Raw genomic sequence first — 23,636 nt, forward strand, 5'->3', positions numbered from 1 at the left:
CCATGATCCTGTCTTAGCTAAATAGAGTTTAATTTGCAAATGTTAATCTGATACTTTTCACAGATGATATTTATTTTAAAAAGTTAATGGTTACCACACAGAATACTTCTGTGTGCAAAAAAGTAAGAAACTGGTTTAAAAAAAACAGTCTATGATAAATATCTGTGTATTGTAAGGGCAACATTTACATTGAAAATTGCACCTTAGTTTTGCATTTATAGTAAGCGAATAAATCCAGTATTGCAGATTCTCAAGGCAATTGTTGGGAGACCAAGACAAGTGTGGTCATTAATCATATTGTGAAACCAGACATAGCAGAAAAAGAATTGAAATGAAATTCACTGAACTAACATAGCACATACAGAAAAGTGTATAGACTGCCTGGTTCAGTATGAGATTAAAGTAATGTTTGTGTATCTGTTCTGACCAAGAATAGAGATCAATGATGAAGAAAACATTATAACTTTCTTCTTGAAATGAACAGGTTAGGAATGAAGGGAATATGACTTATATGTTGCCATTATTTTAAAAAATAAGATTAAGTGATCATTCACATTGGTATGAATATAATATTATGGAGGTTAAAATATAGGTGGAGACTGAGAATTGGGTGCTTGACCTAATTCCAACAAATGTTTACTCCAAGAATATGTACTTACTATGTTGAAATAATACAACATTAGAAATAGACGAAGATGTTAATCATCAATGAGCTATCCGTTTGATAAAAAAAAAATTTTATGGTTTCTTTCTGTTGCTAGAAAGGACTTCTAGTTACAAATTGGGGTTTTAGAAACCTTATAAATGTGGAAGAGATTGAAAAACTTGGTGTTACGGTGTCACGGCTGCTGTTCTACAGCCTTTGACTGGTCTTTCTTCCCTTCAGTGTGTTCCTCACCCACCGGGGGAATGGCATTCCTCAAAGGGCTTTTCTCATGCCATTTCCTGGGCTGGGGATCTGCAGAGGCCCCCTTTGTTTTATTACTTTAGTCCCAATTCTTCTACCTGCCTTGGGGACCATCACTACTTTCTTTTCACCAACAATCAGTTCCTATTTTTAAACATGAGTGATCTCTAAGTTTCATAGATTAATTCAGCAAATATTTATTGAGGAAAGGCAACATCAGATGAAAGTTTTGGAAAGATCATGCTGGATCGGGGCTGGGTGTGCCAAGGGGAGCTGTGGCATGGTCTGTCGGAGCCTGTGCAAGAGTCCTGGTGGGAGATGATGAGGGCTTAAAGCAGGGTCTTGGCCATGGAGATGGAGTCAAAATAAATAATTCTGTAATCAGTTTAGGAGGTGGGTATCCCCCACACTTATCAGAAATGCATTGTTTCTAAGTTTTCTACCAGTTCATTTACCTTGAATTCCCACTTGAATGACCATGTCTAGCTATGTGACCCACCACTCTAGCTGTGAATGTCCAAAAGCCTATTACTAATTTGTTTTTTCCCATTTCCAAAAGATGTGGATGAAAAAGGGGCCACATACTACATCTGACATGCTCAGGGGATGCCTGACAAACCCAGAAACCAGAAGTAACCACACAGAGTGCTATGAACATAAAAATCTCTAACTAAAAGGGCTCATGGTGGGTAGCCACCAGTGATGGCGAACCTATGACACGCGTGTCAGAGGTGATATGCGAACTCATTTTTTTTGTTGATTTTTCTTTGTTAGATGGCATTTAAATATATAAAATAAATATCAAAAATATGAGTCTTTGTTTTACTATGGTTGCAAATATCAAAAAATTTCTATATGTGACACGGCACCAGAGTTAAGTTAGGGTTTTTCAAAATGCTGACACACCGAGCTCAAAAGGTTCGCCATCACTGGTAGCCACAGTCTAGGCCTGGAGCTTCCTTGACAAAGGCCTTTGAAATTGCTTATTGCCTTTGTGCTTCTAAAATAACATATCTTTGAAGTGTCAGAGCAGTGTTTTTCCCAGACTCCTCGAAGGCGCAACCGCATGTGGCCAGAGCAGGAGACCACAGAACCCTTCACTGTACTTGTTGCCCACATACCGTCTCAATGTGCTGGAAATGTTAACTATCCTGCACCCACCAATGGAAGAGAAGTGCAAGTCTCTTCTTTTTGCTATTTATCCAATTGCAGAGATATTCCTGATTTGCTTTCTCCTGATTCCCTAATCTACCAACAACGCATTTCATGCAACCTCCTTACATCTCCTCCTTTGATTCCAATGCATAAAGTAAGCGGCAAAACCTCCACTCTCCAGAACATTTTTTCAATCTGTTGAGATTTTGCTTCTGTGAAATTGTCATCAGTTTGACTCAAATAAACTCTTATAAGACTTTTTCTTAGGCTGGACATTCTTTCGTTGGCAACAGAATAAAATAATAGTACCTGCTGTACATAGTTGTTTTAAGGCTTAAATGGTTCAAAGCTTGTGAAGATTTTTAGCTTAATGCCTGCCATATAATAAAAACCCAACAAAAGTTAGCTACCCTTATTGCTACCACGTCTTTCCTGATGAATTTAGAGCATTTGGTTTATGTATAGAACAAAACCATTTTATCTTTGAGCTGAAAGAGGCATTAGAAACTGTCCCATTGTTTTCTTTCATTTACACATATAGAAATGTAGGCACAGGGGTGGGGAAGGTGAGAGTTCCTCAGTGGTAGTTCCAGAAACAGAGTCTTCCATCTCCAAGGTCAGTGGATTTTTGCTCTGGACCACAGACCGTGGTTGTACACCAATGTGTGCTTTTATTTCAGGCAAAATTTAAGCAACTCCAGGGTGTGGCCCCTCCTCTGTTGATTGGCCCAGTGCTCAGCCCAAAGCTTTGCACCAAAACGCTTACTGTAATGTGGAATGAAATTTGATGCTTTTATGTTACAAATTATATTAAACAGATTTATGGGTTAAACCATTTTCAGTTCCTACTTGCCACATAATGGGAGAGATTAAAGCAACCTAATGAGTAATATTTTATTTAATAACCATCTCACCAGGTGTATTTTCTGAATTATTAGCTCTAATACTTCCTAACAATCTAATGTCGGAACTGCTCCCTGGGAGGAATTGAGGCACTTCTGGGGCTGTGACAATAGGGTTAGGAGTCTACTCAGGTGAGCACTTGCAAATTTGCTCTTCCAGTTTACTGGGCCCTGAGGGAGGATCTGGGTCAGCAACTGGGGCCTTTGTGATTTCTTGCATAAGTTCCTTCACTGAGTCAGTGGTGTAACAAGAGCTAGAGATAGAGAGAGACACAGAGAGATAGAGATAGAGAGACAGATAGGGAGAGATTTATTCCTTTGGATTCCTGTATTAAGAAAACTTTTTACATAATTTGTTATTTGTTCTGTGTGATTATAGAAAACTGAGCCTTTCTTGTAAGTGGCCTAATTGGGATGTGTAGACTGTTTATGGTCCCACGGCATAACACGGAGATTCAATTTGCCCAGCTACTTAGTATTCACTGAGGTGATGATTCTAAGACTTACCACAGGGAAATAAATGTATTCACAGGTACCATCTTAAAAAACTTTAGCCCTCAGTTTATCGTATAAACAATTTTTCGTATTACCTGTGCCTCCTTTTTCTTACTCCCCTGATTCTGTATTATCTTTCTTATTCTCAATGTCTACATTTTTATTTCCATCTTCTCTTATTTATTTTCCTCACCTCAGATTTTAACAATAAACTTCGTTGTTAAAGTTTTCAAATTATCCCCCAAACAATAATAACTATGATAGCAAAAGACTGTCATATTTTTCTTAGAATATCTAACTTGAAGAATACCAATTGTATAGACTGATGGAACTCTAGACTTGGAAGTGACGTGAGAGAGTCTGACGGTAGTCTGGCTCTTCTTGTTGTCCAGAGCCTGCTCATCTGGTTTGCCCCTTGAAGTAGATTGAATTATGGCCCCAAAGATATCCCTGGAAACTGCTAATGTTGCCTAACTTGGAAAAAGGGGTTCTGCAGGTGTAATTAAGTTAAAGATCTAGGATGGGTAAATAATTCTAGATTATCTGGGTGAGCACTAAGTGCAATTACAGGGGTTCTCATAAGAGAGAGGCAGTGGAACGTGTGTAGGGTAAACAACAGCTTTCATTTTTGTGGTTATTTTTAATGCTGCAATTGGTACTCATTGTCTTAACTCCTCCATTATCCATTCTAAATCCTCACCTTCACCTTTCACTTCTACAGGTCTTGGTGGTTTAATCTGTGGGATATTGTGAGTTACAATAATAATAATAATAATAACAACTATATATATATGTCTTTTTCCAGAACAGAGCTTCTAAAACCTGTGGAAAATCCCTAAGTGATAAGAGATATAAAGGTGAAAAGAGTGTCCTTTGTTATTCAAAACAAGCCCCCCCTTTTTAAAATTTATTTTTCAATTACAGTTACATGCAATATTATTTTGTATTAGTTTCATGTTTATAGCACTGTAGTCAGACAATCATATACTTTACAAAACGATCCCCCTGATATTTCAAGTACCCATCTGGCCTTACACATAGTTATTGCAATATTATTGGCTTATTCCCTATGCTGTACTTTACATCCCTGTGACTGTTTTGTAACTGCCAATTTGTAGTTCTTAATCTCTTACCTTTTTCACCCAGATCCCCAACGTCCCTCCCCTCTTGCAATGATCAGTCTGTTCTCTATACCTACAATTTTTTTTCTTGCAATGATCAGTCTGTTCTCCATACCTACAATTTTTTTTCTATTTTGCTTGTTCCTTTATTTTTTCCCTTAGATTCCATAAATAAGTGACTTTCAACCACATTTTAGTTTATGTTGATGAATTTTGGAAAGCACCAAAGGATGGGGGGCTGGTTGCCAGGGGAACCAGCCAGGTGAGTAGAGGGCCTGAATTTTCAGCTCCGCTCTCTTGACCTCCTGGGAGGGGAGAGAGGTTGGAGGTTGAATTCATCACCAATGACCAATAATTTTATCAGTGAAGTCTATGCAATAAATCCTCCATAAAAACCCCTAACTGGACTTCAGAGAGCTTTTGATTGGTGAACACTTGGAGGTGCTGGGAGCCTGGCCTGCCTGGAGAAAGCATAGAAACTCCACACTCTTTCCACTGTAACTTGCTCTTCTGAGTTGTATCCTTTTACATTAAATAAGCAATCTAGTAAGTAAACTGTTTTTCCTGAGTTCTACGAGCCATGCTAGCAAATTATTAAACCCAAGGAGGGGACTGTGGGACCCTCCCATTTATAGCCAGTAAGTCAGAAGCACAGGTGACAACCTGGACTTGCACTGGCTTCTGAGGTGGAGGCAGTTTTGTGGGACTGAGCCCTTAACTTGTGGGGTTTGATGCTGTCTCTAGGTAATAGTGTCAGGATTGAGTTATATTATAGGACTAGAGGCCCAATGCACAAAATTCGTGCACTGGGGGAGGGTCCCTCAGCCTAGCCTGTGCCCTCTCGCAGTCTGGGAGCCCCACAATCGAATGCCCTGCAGAGGGAGGCCCCGCCCACCTGCCACAGTGCTGCTGGCCAGGTAGCCTGGGCCTCCCTCTGTGGGGCGATGGTGGGGCCCCCAACCAATCACATCACACCTGCCCTGGCTGGCCTGGTGCCAGTGCATGTCATAGCATGATCAGATGGTTGTTCTGCTATTCGGCCGTTCGATCGATTTGCATATTATACTTTTATTATTATAGATACCCAACTGGTGTTGAAGAATTGCTTGGCGTGGGAAAAACCCACATACATTTGGTGGAAAAAGTGGAAAGTGTAGTGTAGAAAAAGATCACCATCTCCTTCTTAGACCAGCATTGCTGTGAATGTCATTTACAGTTACATTTGGGCAAGGAAATACCAAGAGGCATCACCCGACTTTGTCACATGTTTCCCTCTGCTTCATTAAGGAAGAGCAGTCTTGTCTCATCCTCCTGACCAGGGTCAATTGGATACATGCTACCCCTGGAAGGGGAAGATGGCCTTGGTTGAGATGATTCTGAAGAGAACTGGCACCTGAGGGCTTCCTGCCTGCTAGGCTCCCAGGAACTGGGGAAACAAATCCTGCAGCTCTGAGGGAAGGTCTGGGGGACTACTATTCCCATGCAGCAGTGGTCCTTTACAATGGACCTGAAAGAGTTAACAGACTTTCAAACGGAGAGACTTAGCTAGTGCATGGCACCCTGGGATATCAAACTATTGACAGCTTATAACTCACACTTTAAAAGAAAAACGACCTTTGAAGAAGACAGGGAGGATTAGGAGCCGAAGCCAGATGACTCCCACAGTTCTTTGGGTGTGGTTAGCAGGAACAGTTCAAACCCCTGCAAAGCTCAGGGAATAATAATCAGTCCTAAGTGATCATTTGGAGAAGGAAGAGGAATTTGCCTGGCATCTCTCAGGTTGCCTGAAGAGTTTAAATAAAAAATAAATGGGATATGTTGCAGAAGCCAATTCAGCGTTGAGACCCAAAACAAAAATCGAAACTGGGTTATTTTAACAGTCAATGGCGCCTCTGGACAACCCGGGCAGGGTGGGCAGGCAGCCCACGGCCAGGGAGACGCTTTCTCCTGCTTTTCGGAAAGGGGCTTGGGACACTCATTTCCTCGGGGTCCCCTCCACGGACGCAGCGCCGGGTGGGGGACAGAAAGGCCTGGGAAGGGGTGCGGACAGGGCGAGGGGACGCGAGCACGGTGGGTGCGGGCGGGAGAGCGTTTCCCGCGTCCCCGGCTCCGGCGCTGCTGTTGTCCGGGGTGCTGAAACCCGGGGACTTCCCGGGGGCAGCGGCCACTTTTCTGTCTGAGAGAGGGGCGCGGGGATTTGGGCCCCAGCTAAGCCCGCCCTGGCCCGGGGCCCGAGGTGCTGCCAGATGAGGTCCTCCCCAGCCGGTTATGGGAAGGAGAGAAAGGGGCTGGGGTGAGCATAGCCGGGCAGGGCAGGCGGGACCCCGGGTGCCCATTCTTTGCCTCTCTGGGTGGCCCTGTGCCAGGACCCCCACTCCCCCCGAGCGGGAAGTACTGCTACCGGCTGCCCAGGGCACAGCGTCCGTGGTCTAAGCACCACTGCGAATTGACGGGTGTCTCTCTCTCTCTCTCTCTCTCTCTCTCTCACTTTAATGCCCAGCAACTTGTTGGACTGATTTTTTTTTCTTTCTCTTTTTCCTTTACTGCCTTCCTTCCCTCCATGCCCGCTGCCAGTCACTGTCCTGTTAGCTCCTCGCGCGGTCTTCTCTGGGCGTCTGGGCCTGGTTTGCCAGGCAAAACACAGACGCCCTGTGTTTACAGGCTGATCCTAGCGCCCGCCTGCCGCGGTCCCAGGGGGCTCCCTGTGGAGCTGGAATGGGCTTTCCCTGAGGTCGCATCCCGCGGCTCTTCCTTAGGTGCGGCCTGGGACACATCCCCACCCCACCCACCAGACCCGCCCTACCGACCTACCGACCTACGGCCGCAGAGGACCTGCGCCGCCTCTGCGGCCTCGGTTGGATGGGTGGGGGCGCTGCTTCCCAGCTGGGAATTTTTTGTAGGTTCCTGGGCAACATTGCAGATGCTGAGAAGGAAGCACTTTGGAGAAAGGGGATCCCGACCCTTTGGTGCTCTCGGGGCCTCACCAATCCTAAAAAATGTTCGCCATCAAGATTGAACAGATGCAAAGTAAAGGAACACAGAGGCGTGCAGGCTTCCCAGTGCTGGCCTCCCAATCGAAATAGTTTTTGTTTATTTTTGTTTCAGCATTTCTGTTGTCATGGTCCAGCATTTTTAGTGTGAATAATTTACTAGTGCATAAAACAACCATGATGCCCCCTTCCGCATGATCTTTTTTTAAAAAAAATTTTTTTTATTGATTGCAGAGAGGAAGGAAGAGGGAGAGAGAGATAGAAACATCAATGATGAGAATGAGAATCATTGATCAGCTGCCTCCTGCTTGCCTCCTACTGGGGATGGAGCCCTCAACCCAGGCACGTGCCCTTGGCTAGAATTGAACAAGGACCAGCCAATCGACAGGCAGATGCTCTATCCACTGAGCCAAACTGACTAGGGCTCCCCCCATGGCCTTAATGACAAGTCCTCGTTGGATTGTTAGCAGTGCCATTATATACCAATGAGGAAAGGAAGTCTTCCTCAGGAAGAAAGAATTACGGAAGGTGTAGGTGACCTTTAGGTTGTTTGCCTTAAATGCATATACTAGTAGACCATCCTCAGTTATCAGAAAAATCTTACTGGGCCCAGAGAACCACATCTCCCTGTTACAGATGGACAAATACACTGTTAATTCATTCAATCAATCAATCAATCATTCAAGAAATATTTATAACATTTATGTGCTTATGATACTTATAACTTATTGTGTAGTTATTCTTCCAGCCCTTGGGGTAAGGGTCTGCAGTGATATAGCTCAGGGAAAGCAGGATTGAAGGCAATGGAAGTTTTACAGAGAAAAATTAATTATTACCTGAGGCATCCAGAGATGATGAGTGAATGACTAGAGACTGAATGTGTATGCCTTAGATTTCAGCTTGGTGTGCAGGAGAAAAATGGGAGTGTGATACTCCTGGGTAATGGGATGCTCCTGTGTATCATCTGGCGAGGCTCTGGATGAAGGCATCTTCTGGAGCCTTCTATTCTTTATCAACTAAGTAATTTTCTCACTTCTTTGGGAGCAGTATATATTTTTCCTAACTTTGAGCACTCAGTTATCCCACTTAAAAAATAAAAAAGGAACATTTGGTGGTGCCAATGGCATCTCCCCCACCCCCACTTCCAATACACACACATAATAATCCATTTTTTTCTGTTTAATAGGCTCTGTTTGATCTGACCCTTGGTGACCTCTGGGATGTAATCTTCTATGCACCTCCAACTTGCTCACTCCAAACTCTTGTTGTATTCTAGATCCCTTGTTCCTTGTATATTCCAAGTGCATTCAAGCACACTGCCCTTTCAGGGGCCTGCACATTCTGCTTTCTCTTCCCCCAGATGTTCTCCAGGGCTGTCCCCAGTATAATAATGTAAGCTCCATGAGGTGTGTCCCTAGGCCCTAGAACAGGTCCTTGCACACAGAATCGATGCTCACTGAATGTTCATGAAGAATGATTACTTTTGTGAATATTTAGGAACTTTTCCAGATAATTAATAAGGTTGCCTCTTTCTTTTTTTTTTTTTTAAAATTGTTGGTGTAAAGTTACCTTGTTCCTATTTCCTAACTAGGATGGCTCTGGACATCCCAGAGTCCTGGTTCCTGTGCAGTGAAGGAGCAGCTCTGATTTTCGGGAAGGCACTTGTGGCTTTCAGCTGCAACCTGCTCTGGCTGCAATGCTCCGTGGAAGGGGAGGATCTTCAGCACTTCCTCCTGGACAGCATATTGAAGCATGACTGTTGTTGGACCCTGCTTTAAAGTTTGTCTATAAAGACCCAGAACTACAGGGAATTCTCGTCCTACCCCACTCAGTCTGAACTAAATTCCTGTCATGTTGGTAACCTGCTTTCTGGAGGAGGGTCAATTTTTTTTGTTCTCTCAGTCAACAAGTAGGAAAGCCAGGGAATGTCCCTTCCTCTTGGATTAACTAGAATATGAGGGACTGAAAATAGCTTCTCCTCAAAGCAGTTAACATGAATCCCTGCTCCTGGCAGTACTCCACCGATCACCAACCTTTAAGAGAAAAACAAACAAACAAATAAAAACCTTTGCTAAACCCTATCAACCCTGCAATAACTTTTAAAGTGGATTATTAATGTTTTTTTATGTAACTTGTATTATTTTCTGACTTTCTTTTTTTCCCCCTGGGACTTTCCACCTTCTACATGGAGTTAGTGATCTTTCTTGTCCTTGGTCCCCACACCTCTTTGATGCAGTTGTTGCTGTAAATACTAAGGTGACAATAGTGACAGTAACTGCCCCTGAATTTGGCCATGAGTTTGGGCACCTCTCCACCAGCTCCCCTTCCTCTTTCCCTATGGTCCTCCCATCCCTTTTCTTTAAAGGCATGTGAGGATGTCATGCATTAAACTTGGATCACAACCATGAACTTTGCTTTCACCTCTAAGTGCTCTGCATGTTTGCATTGGTGCCTGGGAGTCATATCCTTTTGTACTTCAGATACATGAAGTGAAGATGATTTGCTGATTTTTCCTGGTACAGATTCCTGGGAGGAATGCAGAAGAAGAGCAATCAAAGTGATTGAGGGCCAGAGGGACTCTCCTCAGAGGAAAAACAAGAAGAACCAGATGTTATGTATTGGGTGAATGCTCTAAGGAGACCATGGAAACCACTTATAAGCATCTGAGAGCTGTGATGATGGCAAGAGAAGGGGAAGAAGAAAGGCCAGCGGCTTTAGAGAAAGACAGGGGGATGTGCTGTGTGTTTAATATCGGGCTGCGGCAACTCTCTCAGGAAGTGTTGTAGAACCCATCATTTCAGACACTGAAAACAGATGATAAAAGAGTATATTTCTTTTTTCTTGTTGGAATTTTAGCTTAAATGGCAGTGAATGTGTGTTGAGTTACCAGACAGAGCTGGGTTTGGCTGGAAAGTGTGGCTGTTGACCCTCTGTACCAGGGGTCCTCACACTAGGGCCCACGGGCCACATGCGGCCCGCCGAAAACATTTATCTGGCCCGCCGGGTGTTTTTGCTGCCGCTGTGTGCATAGGAATTTGTTCATAGTTTTTTTTAAACTATAGTCCGGCCCTCCAACGGTCTGAGGGACAGTGAACTGGCCCCCTGTTTAAAAAGTTTGAGGACCCCAGCTACCATGCGTTTAAGTTGGTAGACCTGTGCTTATTGTCTTGGAACTGCCTGCCTTCGTTTAACTGAGATGCTTAGTAAACAGGCAGATCTCTGGGCTCCCCTCCAGATGCAGTGAATTTAGTATTTATGGAGTGGGGTTTAGGAAATCTGCAGTCATAGGATTTACTCCCGGGGAGTCTCAGATACTTAGAAACGTAAGAACCATGGGTATATGTAGCACAAAGAGTTTGACATTTTTCACTTGTATTAATTCAATTTAATGCTCACAGCTACTCTATGAATTATGTTCTATTATTATTTAAAATAAACACACGTGGAAACTGAGGCACAGAAAATTTGAGTGACTTGCCCAATTGACACAAATAAGAAGGGTCAGAGGCAGATTGCCCTCACCTGACAGTCTGGCTCCTAATTCCATGCTCTTAACACTACACCAGGCCGTCTCCTTGAGGATAGTTAACTAAAATCCTGTTGGCTTTATGGGGTGGAACAGCAGGGGAGATGGTTTGCCCTTCCCTTCATCAAAGGTAGATTTATCTTTGCCTTTTGTTTTTAAACAGAGGCAAATGAGTGATTCAAGGCCCTCTCTGCCTGTGAAATGTGTGTGAGCATGTGGTGAAATCAACTTTGAGTGGAAAAACCTGGATTTGCCATTTGTTCTGACAGCAAAAGTTTGAGAGAGCTTTAATTTTGATAAGTGGCACCTGCAATTGAAACAGGGCGGAGCTTTCATGAGGTTATTTATTGCTTTTCCAAAAATTAGGTTGAGATTACCTGCTTGCAAAAGTAGTTCAACTCTAAGGCTGACACACTGATCTTGGTGTTGGACACAAACTGTTGAGCAAGACAGATGAAGTTCCTGCCCACAGGTACTTAATAATCTACAAATTAGGTTGAACCATATGAAATTGCTAGTATGTACGAGTTTTTTGAATTTCAGAAATGGCATTTTCATGTGGCTCAACTTCATAGCAGGGGGAGGCAGACAACAAACAAATGTATAAATGAATAAATAAGGAAAACTAAAGTGATACAAGCTTGTGCCAGTTATCAAGCTATTTGCTTTGGTCTCTGAACCTTTCTCTACTCATTTTTTGTGTTGCTGAGGATGGGTCTGTGCAAACCACACTTCTGCTTTGCCAACTGGATCCCTACTTAGATCTGTCAATGGAGACAGGAGAGAGAGAAAGAGAGAGAGAGAGAGAGAGAGAGAGAGAGAGAGAGAGAGAGAGAGAGAAATGCCGGAGAAGTGACTCTTCTTTCCTGTCTGCTTCCTCACCTTCCTGTCTGCTGTGAACATCAGTCACCCCATGCAGGCTTCTTGCTGCAGCCACGGTGCCTCCCTGTAGCAGCAGCTGAATCACAGCCGCCTCCTCTGAGATCTTTATTTCAGCTCTGCCAGGTCCCTATTCTGAGCTTCTTCTTTTGAATAATTCCAACCTCTTTCATTTCTTTGTTCAGCCCTATGAATTATGTTCTAGGGTTAGAACCTGCTTCCAGTAGTTGATACATTATGGTTTTTTCCCCGCTGTTTTTGGTATTGAACATATTTTATTTCTTATGTTGGTTATGGGGATATAGAAAGTTTATCATATTATTCTCTATATAATTTATTATGGAATATTTTCACATAACTTAAAAATAAAAGGTAAAAAAGTGATTTTTATACTTTTGGGATATAGTTGGCTAGGCTATTTCAATTCCTTTCCTTCCAACTCAGTTTTCCCTACTTAAAATTTTTTTCCAATTACAGTTTACATTAAATATCTTTTGTATTAGTTTCAGGTGTATTTTTTTCCCCCCAATTACCTAGTAAACAACTTCAGACCTGGTTAACATAATATTAAATTCTCTCTTAAAATACTTAGCATGGCTTTTGTTTCCTGGGGGCGGGGATGTATGTCTCATCTTCTGAGGGTCATACAGAAATTAAAATCGGGCAATGTGAGAAATGACAACTTAAAATTGAGCGGTCAGAGAAGGCTTCAGCAGAGGTAATGTTTAACCTAAAAGACAAAAAGTGTGTGCTTGTGTGAGGGCCATTCCGGCAAAGGATGCAGCTAGTTCAAAAGCATTAAGATGGAAGCCAGACAGGGAGTTTTCATTTGGTTGTAGTAAGTTGGAGGGTGTAGAGCAGAAGAATGGAGTGATTTAAATTATGTTTTAAAAATTCATTGTGACTTTGTGTGGAAATGAATTGTAGGGAGTGAGAATAAAAATATACAACTGGCTAGGAGGTGTTTGCTGGGTCCAGGTGAGAGGTGATGGTGGCTTCAACCTGGTGGCAGTAATAGAGATGGTGAGAAGTAGAGACAAATTGGGGACATGCTTTGGAGAAGTTAAAAAGGACCCAACAAAACTAATGTAGGGGGGTCAGGAAAAGAGAGGAATTGAGGAAAACTTGCAACACAATGTGTATGTGTGAGTTTGCATGAACTCTTCATTAATCCCACTCCCCTATCCATGCATATATACACATACACTTATTACCCCCCTCCCCATATCCATTTACTCACACCCATACACTCACACACATTTATCCACTTACCCATATAGGGGGAAGGAAGAAATTTCCTCTGCCTTCCTGGGTTCTTCCAGCTGTTCTAATCATTAAATCTACATGAGACAGATTAGCAAGAGAAAAATAACCACATTTAATTACATATGCACATATGGGAACCCTATATATGTGAGAGAGCCAGAGATCCTACATGCACGAGAGGTTCAGAGACAGAGAGTTAAAATGAGGTATATATGACATTCTGAGATCAGGATGAAGTAAGCAAGGCACCTTGGAGCTTCAGAGGGGAGGGAGCTCATTTGCAGGAGGATGAGAAGAGCAGATGTTCATTCATTAGAAGTTTTCCCTGCCCGAGAGCTAGGTCATAAAAAGTTATTTCTGGTGATAACTCTTATGCGCAAGGCCCCAATTTAAGACCTTGAAGGGAGAGGTAAAAGTTTCTCTCAAGCCTGCAGGGTCTCCATTGCCTTTGGCTCCAAATAGTGCACATGCCTCAGTGCTCATCTTGGGGGGCATGTTCTGAATCCCTTTACTCACATACTGGAGGTTTCCATTTCAGATGACATGGACCATAAGTCACTGCTCTTTGCAAGTCCTACCAGTCTACCTTAGTGGGCTTTCATCTAGCTCACCTTTCTCCATCTTAGATACCTAGGCTCCGAAGAAAGCTGAGTTACACAGAAGCTTTTCCAACATACAAGTGGGCCAAGCCTTGTTATAGAGCACTGGGGTTAGATCCTTCCCAACATTTAATTATTCTGGCTTTTGGTGGACACATGATTACTTCAGTGTATTCCAGTGGGAATGTAAATGAAGTGGACAACCAAGACCTCCACTACTCTCATTAGATTGACTTGCTAAACTATAATCTGGGATGTTCAAAATTCTGTAGGTAGCACGTTATCCACATAATAGGTATTTAGTATAAGCATATGCCATATATAAACTCTAGACTTCCAGATTCTCAAATCGTTTGGCACAGAGGAAGTGTTTGCATGAGAGAAGCATGCCAAGGGCACGAGAATAAAGACATGTACTATTGTTTTGATAAAATAGCTTGGAGTCTAGACAGTATGAACAACTTTAATGAGAGTTTCTATGTTCTCCTCCATGCCTTTTACCCTTTGCTCTTCATCATCTGCATGTACATTTCTTAGTTGGGAATTTATAGCCTGTTTAAAAAAAACATCAAAGACAACCTTTAGAAGTTTCTGTTCAACATTTCTATCTCAGGATTTTCTTTTTTTAAAAGTGAACAATAGGTTTCTCCTCTTTTTCTCTTTTTTATTAGTATATTTGTAATCTTAATATTCAGCTACTCAGTTCAGTAGGGATTTATATTAGTAATCCTCTATAATAAAAGGGTAATATACAAATTGACCGAACAGTGGAATGACCAGTCGCTATGACATGCACTGACCATCGGGGGCAGACGCTCGATGCAGGAGCTGCCCCCAGCCTACAGGCCCCGATTGACCGAATGGGGCCTGCCGGCCAACCTCTTGGTCCCTTTCCTTGGCTGGCAGGCTCCGATTGCCCGATGAGAAACAGGGAACTGGGGGTGGGTAGTGGCAGATGCGGGTGGTACCAGTCCAAGGCCCCTGCCCTGCCAGTCCCCCTACACACAGAGGGTGACTGGCGGTGGAGGGGTAGGGCTGGCAAGCATGTGGGAATGGCCAACCTCTTGTTCCCTCCCCTTGGCCTGCAGGCTCGGATCACCTGATGGCGAATGGAGAACTGGTGGTGGGTGGTGGTGGGGATGGGGCCAGCTGCTGGCAGCAGGGGAAGATGTCCCTGATTGCAAGTCAGGCCTAGGGACCATACCCATGCATGAATTTCGTGCATCAAGCCTCTAGTCTTTTAATAAAATTTCCAAATAGTTATGGTTTTGCCTATCTCTTTAAATCTCAGCAGAAGCTACTGATGTCTTCTGATGGCCTGAGGATTCCTTCATAGGGCAGTAATTAGATGATGTGTATATATGTATAATCTGGAAGGTTGATTCCTTGTGGAACCCTAGGTGAGAGGACACACTCATGCCTGGTTTGTCCCAGTTACAGGTATATCACAGCAGGACAAGCTCAGTGATTTCCTCCCTCATCTTTGGTCTCTGTGACTCTGACCCAGAAAGCACTACATGACTTGTCTTTGAAAATTCAGCAGGTTAGGAAGAGCCTGACAGTGTAAGCTCAGGAGTGGGAGGGCTGGGAGTGCACTATGTGTGGGATGAGGAAGGAACTGGGTCAGCATCTGCCGCGTGCTGTGTATCTGGAATCAGAGTTTCTTGAAATATTATTGTACTGTATTTGCAGTTATTTCTTGCAATTTGGTTTAGAACAAAAAAGGATATTTACTCAAATATATAGAATAACAGGTTTTAGAGTAATTCTTAACTTATTAATGGAATAGCTGTCTTTATAAATAACAGATTCCCTCTGCTTTCCCTGTTTGGAATGTTTTGAATGCAAGAATCACATTGCATTCAAAACATGTATTTTTGTGCAGCAAATATTTTTTACTGCCTAGCGACTCTTGTGTTGACACACATTTGTGACAAAACAGGCTGCAAGAATCATGGACTTTTGTTAATGGTGTTGCTTGTTGCTATTTACTCTGTTCATACTGAAGTGGTAAGTATAATTGGAATATGGAATAGTAGACCTAAAATACAGTAAAAATGAAATTGATCCTCCCCCCCATCTCAAAATCAAATGTTCCACTTGAATTGAAATATCATGTGATGAGCAGGGAACAAAAATTCCACTGGTTTCTGTATCTTTAATAAATCATTAGCTGGATCTACTTGACAGCTTCCCTTTATTAGTGTTCAAAATTGCATTTATTGTACTCCCAGGACCAACTGCTTTTCTAATTAACTACCATTATCATTATAAGTAAGAACAAAGACTATAGTTTTTATTGCAGAAACTTCAAGATCCTTAGTGTTTTAAGCAGCAAGCATCCTTTGAGTTGTCTAACATGCTGGATTATTATTCTTGTTCTTAAATTTATGCATTTTTTCACTATATAGTTACAATATTTTTAATGCAGAACTGTGAATACCCGGTAATCACCAAAGAAAGTAGACATGGCATTCTTCAAATGAGAAAGACAGAAAGAATTATGTGACCTGTTTGTCTAGAAAGCACAAATCTCCTCTCTACCACTTAGCAATTGTGTGACTTTGAACAAATAATTTATACTTGTTATGCCTCAGTTTCCTTGTGTGTAAAATGGAGATGATAATGGCACCTGTCTCACAGGGATGTTGTAATGATTATACATGTAAAGTGCCTGGCACATTAACTGTTTACTATTATCATCAAATAGTTCATTCCTATTAACCAGACTTGTATATAATTGCTGGTATGTCAAATTAGCCTAGGGCTAAACTTTTAACTTTCGAAAATATCGAATAATTTTTATTCTTTACCAAGATTCAAAGATATTCACAAATTTTAGAAGTGCTAAGTTTTGTATAAATAGCAACAAGATATTACTTTTTGTTCCACTTGTTTTTTTCTATGGAAAAAATATTCAAGTGGGCACCTAATTGCAAAAAAAAAAAAAAAAAAGGAAGAAAAGAAAACAAAATAAGAAAGTATAGTTATTCTAGCTCAATGACCTTCCTTTGATCATACACCAAGATAGTGTTTTGAGACTACTTTTTTTTTCCTGTCACAGTACCCACAGCTAATTTACACTAACCCAGCTGGGGTCATGTATTGTTGAGAAAACACAAAGACTTTATAAGGGATGCGGTTGGGAATAAATGAACACATTTCTAGTGCCTCAGTGTCCATTTTCCTACAATTGTTTGAGTGGACCGGCAACAGTGACATTGGACTAGTTCTTTCTCTTCTCTCTTCCACAGTTGCCTTGATCTCAGTTTACAAACATAAGACATGCCTCTACCTAGAGTAGTGTTGTGCTGCAAGTGTAAACACTTTGTTGGCCCCAGACAAGCACACAACTTGTCAGCAAACCTTCCTTTCATTTGCTATTATTTTTGTTATAATTAATGATCTTTGTTTTTTGTTCAGCACTTAACAATGAAGTGATACTTCCCATTACTCCCTCATTGAAACCCTCCTTTCAACAACATCTTTGTATCCCCTACTATATTCTTGTTTCTGTAAAGCAGCGGTTCTCAACCTGTGAGTCGTGACCATTGGAAAACACATATAGCATATCATATATTTACATTACGATTCATAACAGTAGCAAAATTACAGTTATGAAGTAGCAACAAAAACAACTTTATGGTTGGGGGTCACCACAACATGAGGAACTGTATTAAAGGGTCGCGGCATTAGGAAGGTTGAGAACCACTGCTAAAGCATGTCATTGGAAATAGGATCCAGGCATACATCAGAGACATTGTGGGGTTCAGTTCCAGATCACCACAATACTGTGAGTCATAATGGTTTTGCACATGGAGGGTCTTGCTTTTGATTTGTAAAAACTGCAGCATCTGTGAATCACAGTAAAGTGAAATACAATAAAAGGGGACATGCCTGTATTTGTCTTATGTCAGTGTTGGCATAAATGAAATTCAGAAGGGAGCTGGTTGTTATAGGGACTTATGAAAATACATTTATTTGAATTTAAAAATGAAGTCAGCTTTCTTTTTTCACAGGAAGAAGTCTTATTTGGCCAATTGATTTGATAATGAAGAATGACTTTGTCTATTATATTGTATGGAGAGTATTTCCATTATTGCTTTAATCTACAGCTCAACAGCTTTGATGAAAATATATTCAAAGTACATGTTAGGGAGACACTTTCCCCTGAATAGTTCATGTTCCAGCAGAATCTGAGCCTTCTGAGCAGAGGAAATGTTTGGATAGCAAACAACCTTGGAAGCTAGAGATAGTGTATTCCTCAGGAGAGAGTTAGAGATATCCCCCACCCCCCAAATATGTTGGCTAAATAAGGTGCTTTTTATGTAAAAGAATAACAGGTGTGAGTGATAATATTTTCTTAAGTGTTGGCAAAGCTTTTTTTATGGACTTTCCAGAATCTGAAAAATGAATGAATCTAAGAACAGGGTAGTAAGTATGGTGGATTCCAATCATTTACTTTCAACCAAATGGAATGGGGATCTAATGAGTTGTTACCTGATAGCTTAACAAATATATGTTTGATCATAGACCATTATATAATTTTTGGCATATAACATGGGAAGAGCTCAAAGAATTAAGTCATTGCGGTAACACAATCCCTCCTACTTTCACTAGTTCATGTGAACAATCTATAGAGACAAGAACTAGTAGAGTTGATGCTGCATGCTCTCTACTTCCAGAAATAAGTAATAGTGATCTCAGAGACAAGAAGTAACAAACAAAACCAAACCCAAAACATTCAAAAGCCACCTCCATCTTGTTGAAGATGCATATTTATATTTAACACTTAGTTTTAAAGATTATAACATATTTATGTTAAGTTGATAGTGTATTAACAATAACAGTAATGATAACTTCATCCAAAATAATTTTTAACACTTATAAAGCCTTATGGTCAAAAGGAAAAAAATAAATTTATGTGCATATTTTGATACAGAGAAATAGGACAATCAACAAAAGAATTTCAAGCATGAAAATATGTTACAGTAAGAAAAAATGCCAAGAGGGAAATGTAATGGAAATATAACTTTCAGGAGGAAAAGGGGATATAAAATGTGGTTGTTAACTTTTATGTAAATAGAAGATCATGGGCTTCAGTTGTTATTGCATTTAGATATCATGAGGTACAGTGATTAGGTGATATCACTTTTATAATACGAGCACTTAGGATACATTAGAAATAACATCATTTCAAGTAATTAAAACAATGATGAAAAAATTTAGGTATTTATTTCAAAAGGTGAAATTGAATACAATTTAAAAAATTCTTTTAGAAAATACATGAGGATAAAAGACCCAAGACCCATACTTTAAGTTCTATAGAATGTCCCATGACAATCTCTGTAGGCAGTCTTCCTATTTTTAAAGTAGAGCTCAAACACAGTTTTAGTATGGTTAAAATCTGTGCTAATAGCAGTGTGAGGATAATTATTGGAAGAAAGAATAAGTGAATAGGGCAGGTAACTCTCTGGGCTCAAAGCTTGCAGAGAGGGAGTGCATTAAACCATGGGAGACTTGGGCAATATGATCATAAGCTGATAGAATTTAAATTGAAGACTAAGAAAGTTAAATATCCTATTAGTAAAATGACCTTTTAAAAAGGGTTCTACATACTTTGGCACTAATAGAAAAGAATCCATGGAAACAAGATAGAGAGCAAAGTACTTGGAGAGTTGGACATTTACTTAGGAAAATGTTAGAGAAGGCCATTTGCATTCACAGAAGATGGGAGGGGTGTAGGAAGGAGGTGAAAAACTTGTTTGAGGAATCAAATTACACTAGGAAATGAAAAAGAGAAGACTCATTTAAGTAGACTCCAGTTCAGATGCATTTTATGGATGACAAAGGGATGGAAAAGTACACACACACACACACACACACACACATAAACACATACACACAAGGGAGTATCACTTCATTGTTAAGTGGTGAACAAAAACCAAAGATCATAAATGATAACAAAAATAATGGCAAATCTATCAATCATTTTTTAAGTTTTATTGAGATATATCAGCATACAACATTGTGCAACATGATGATTTGATACATGTATATATTGTGAAAAGATTGTCACAATTTAGTTAATATCTGTCACCTCATGTAGTTACAAATTTTTTGTGTGATGAGAACTTTTAAGGTCTACTTTTCTAGCAACTTTTATATATACATTATAGTATTGTTACCTATAGTCACCATACTGTACTTTTCATAAACAGGAATTATTTGTCTTATAACTAGAAGTTTTTACCTTTTAACTACTTCCATCAATTTCCCACACTCATCTCTGGCAACCACCAATCCCTTCTCTATAAGTTCAGTTTTTTTTAGATTCCACATATAAATGAGATCATACAGTATTTGTCTTTCTCTGTCTGACTTATTTCACTTATCATACTGTCCTGAAGGTCCATCAATGTTGTCATAATGACAGGGTTTCATTTTTATGACTGAATAATATGCCATTGCGTATCTTCCTTACCCATTGGTGGACACTTAGCTTGTTTCCGTGTCTTGGCTATTGTAAATAACACTGTGGTGAACATGGGAATGCAGCCATTTCTTCAACATAGTAATTTCATTTCCTTTGGCTATACACCCAGAAATGAACAGCAGATTTAAATAGTTTTTTTTGGCAAAGATGAACATGTTGATGAGATATAATTAGCCTATTTTATCTTCCACATTATTTATACACTCAACAAATAATGAGTAACTTCTGTTTCAAGGCACTCTGCTAGGTGTCAGGGGGTGTGAATAGCCACAGCCTGGTTCCTGCCCATCAATTGCCCACAGTCTCAGAGAAAAACACAGAAGCCTATAAATGGCTACAGGAACAAGCAGTCTGCTGTGATACAAACAAGAGAAACAATTTTAAAATTGGGTAGACGGGGGAAATTCCTTTACTCCTTGTCATCACAAGTATTCACATCCACACTACAAGTCAGACAGCACTGAGGGGAGCTGGGATGCAGCGATAGAGATGGACCCCGGCCCCACCCTCCTGGTGATACTGATCCTCAGAGGGGCATGTAAAGTCTCCCTAGTGGTAGTAGCTTGTAGTTCGAAGCAGAAGTACTTTTCCCCCATTACCTGCATTTTTTTTTTTATCATCTTGAGTTGGTTTTTCTGCGATTCCTAGCACTTCACAATTTAGCACTTCTTTTTAATACAACTAATTCCACACGTCTCAGCATGCATTCCAGACTTTCCATAGTGTGGCCCCAACTTCCCTTCCAGCTTTGCCTCTTGTGATCCTCCCTCACTCCTTTCATTCACTTGCTTCTCTTGTCACTCTACCTATGCTTCCCCTTCCAGAAACACCCCATACTGTTGTAGACACGTGTTCCTTTGCTCCTCTTGCTTACTTTGCTTAGAATGCAACTTTTTCTTTCTGGCCTTGAATGCATATTTCCTTGACTTCTGCTTGTTTGAAATACTCCTCCTCTGTCCTCAGCTCACAGGCCAGCTCTTCCATGAAGCCTTCCCAGGTCTTCAGTCTACATTTCTCCCTTTCTTCAGTGTCTTCCCATGGCACTTAGTACTCTTTATTAAAGTGTGTGTAGTTTCCAGGTGTCTTGACTGTCCCTCAGATCTTAAACTCCTTGCACAGTACCTGACAAATAGGTGGTACTTACCATAAATTTTTTTTGTTCATTGAGTAAAGCACTCAATTGTTGAACTGCTGGAGTTGACTAATTGAACCACAGTGTGTGCCTCATGTAGACGTATAGTGGTTGATTGCTGGCATCTTGTTTTTCAGAAATCTGACCCCATCCTCCAAGAGGACCCAGAAAGAATGAAGCACAGGTAAGTGCTCGATGCTTGGTGCTTGTGTCTGAGTGAACTGAGGTGGCTGAGGAGGCCAGATGGACAGCCCTTCTCAGTGTGTTCACTCATATGGTAATTGGCTTTCAGACTGGCATCAGTGTTCGCAACTCTGACCCTTTTTTGCTCTCTCACTCTCTGCTCTGGGGATGCTACAGTCTTTATGGTGGGGTTCGTGGGGCTGGCACATTGTGCGGATGCCATGGCCTCCCAGAAGTGCCTGACTGGACTGTGAAGTGACGAGAAGTGCTTCAGGATGTCACTAAAGCATGAGCCATGCTTGCCCAGTTTGTGATCGCCTCATTCCAATTTGCTACACCCAGGAGCACTTGCAGGTCATGGTGTTGTCTGTATGTCCACATGTGCAGTGAATGTTCATCCAGACCCAGGCTCCTGGCTTTGCTCCAGGATCTCATTGCTGGTGAGCCTGGTTCTCTGTTTAACCTTCAGGAGGCCCTGTAGGTGATGCGGAGCTAAGTGCTTGAGGAGCCCCTGTGCACACAGAGCAGATCTTGGCCTTGCAGCTGCTCTGCTCACAATCATGGTCTTCCAGACTGTGAGTTGGAGCTGGGTCTTGACACCATGGTGACACCACCCTCCCCTGCCCGCCTCCTTTAAATTGTGCCGGCCTTCCTGATTTCCACTTCCTCTCAGATTCACGGATCAATGGTTTTTGTGTTCTAGCAGCAGCACTATAATAGCTTTCAGTTCTCTGCTCCCAGTGAAAATATTCAACTATGCACAGAGTTTTCCTGGTTGTTATAATGATCTATTGCTGTATTGCAAACTACTTAAAGTGTAGTGGCTTAAAATATTTTATTATTATTCTGTATCTGTGATTCTGTGGGTCAGGAATTCAGAGCATAGGAAGGATGATTTATCTCTGCCTCATCTCTTGGGGCCTCATCTGTGTTGCTTTAAATAGCTGAAGGCTGGAATGACTACAGGCAGTGGGGGCATAGCTGGGCTTCTTACATAAAGGTCTTGGGCTCTAAGGATTAGTTTCCAAGGGATAGTGGATGGAAGCTGCCAGTCTCTTATGTTCTGGTCCTGGGAACTGGCACTACTTTCATCATATTTAGTAAGTCATAGTGAGTCCCAGGGCCAGCTCAGGTTCAGGACTGAATACTGGGCAGAGTTGGCACACTGGGATCTCTTTGGAGATAAGCTTTCATGTTGGTATATGTTGGTATAGAATTTCTCTTTATGTGTGACTTGATATCAGTACATATGTGCACATACAATTAAGTTGATTTCATATAGATTTATAACTAACATATTTATTAAGTTAATAAAGGTAACCAAAAACAGCATCCAATGAAACCTGACTTACTAAGATGATGTCTACAAGCTACACAGGAAAACTTCTCTCCTTGCTTTGTGGCCCACTTTCTTAATCTAAAGGGAATGGAGGAGAGAAAGACATTGATATTTATGGCACACTTCCAATGTAACCTGTGAATTTTGCATGTTATCCCATTTAATACAATTGTATGAAGTTTCTTACATGTACAGATCAGATCACCAAGTAGGTGATTACAAAAATGACCACAAATTCTTCCCTTATTATGAGGTGGGGGACTCTACTTCTCCAGCCTTTGAATTTGTGCTGGTGTCATGCCCTGCTTTGTCCCATAGAATGGATGCAGTAGGGGACGTTCTGAGCTTGGGCTACAAAAGGTTTTGTGCATACTTTTCTCTCCCTCTTTGAACCCTGTCACCGTGTGAACAAGCCCAGGTCACCTGCTGGAGGATGAGAGGAGGAGAGAGCATACACAGCACAAAGGAACTGTCCTAGCTGAGGCCCCAGACATGGGAGAGAGATCAGCCAAATCAGTAGTACCTACATGGTTGTGGGCCGGAGATTCACCAATTGAGCCCACAGAGCCAGAAGAACCACCCAGCGGAACTATATCCAAATTGCCGACCAACACAATCCTGTGCTAAATAAAAAATCTTCAGCCAC

At 41.4% G+C, this 23,636-nt stretch overlaps 1 long non-coding RNA gene across 2 annotated transcripts in view; it reads left to right on the forward strand.

The window, feature by feature from the left end:
- Window positions 1-23,636, forward strand: part of LOC139005604 (uncharacterized) — a 240,353-nt gene that overhangs the window by 9,848 nt on the left and 206,869 nt on the right. For both annotated transcript variants that reach the window (XR_011470684.1, XR_011470683.1), the window contains exon 2: window positions 21,606-21,652. This is a non-coding gene — a long non-coding RNA (uncharacterized lncRNA). The remainder of the gene's footprint in view (window positions 1-21,605; window positions 21,653-23,636) is intronic.

Source organism: Myotis yumanensis, unplaced genomic scaffold, assembly GCF_028538775.1.
Source record: "Myotis yumanensis isolate MYYU_CA2020_CCGP unplaced genomic scaffold, mMyoYum1.0.hap1 SCAF_3, whole genome shotgun sequence".
NCBI lineage: Eukaryota > Metazoa > Chordata > Mammalia > Chiroptera > Vespertilionidae > Myotis > Myotis yumanensis.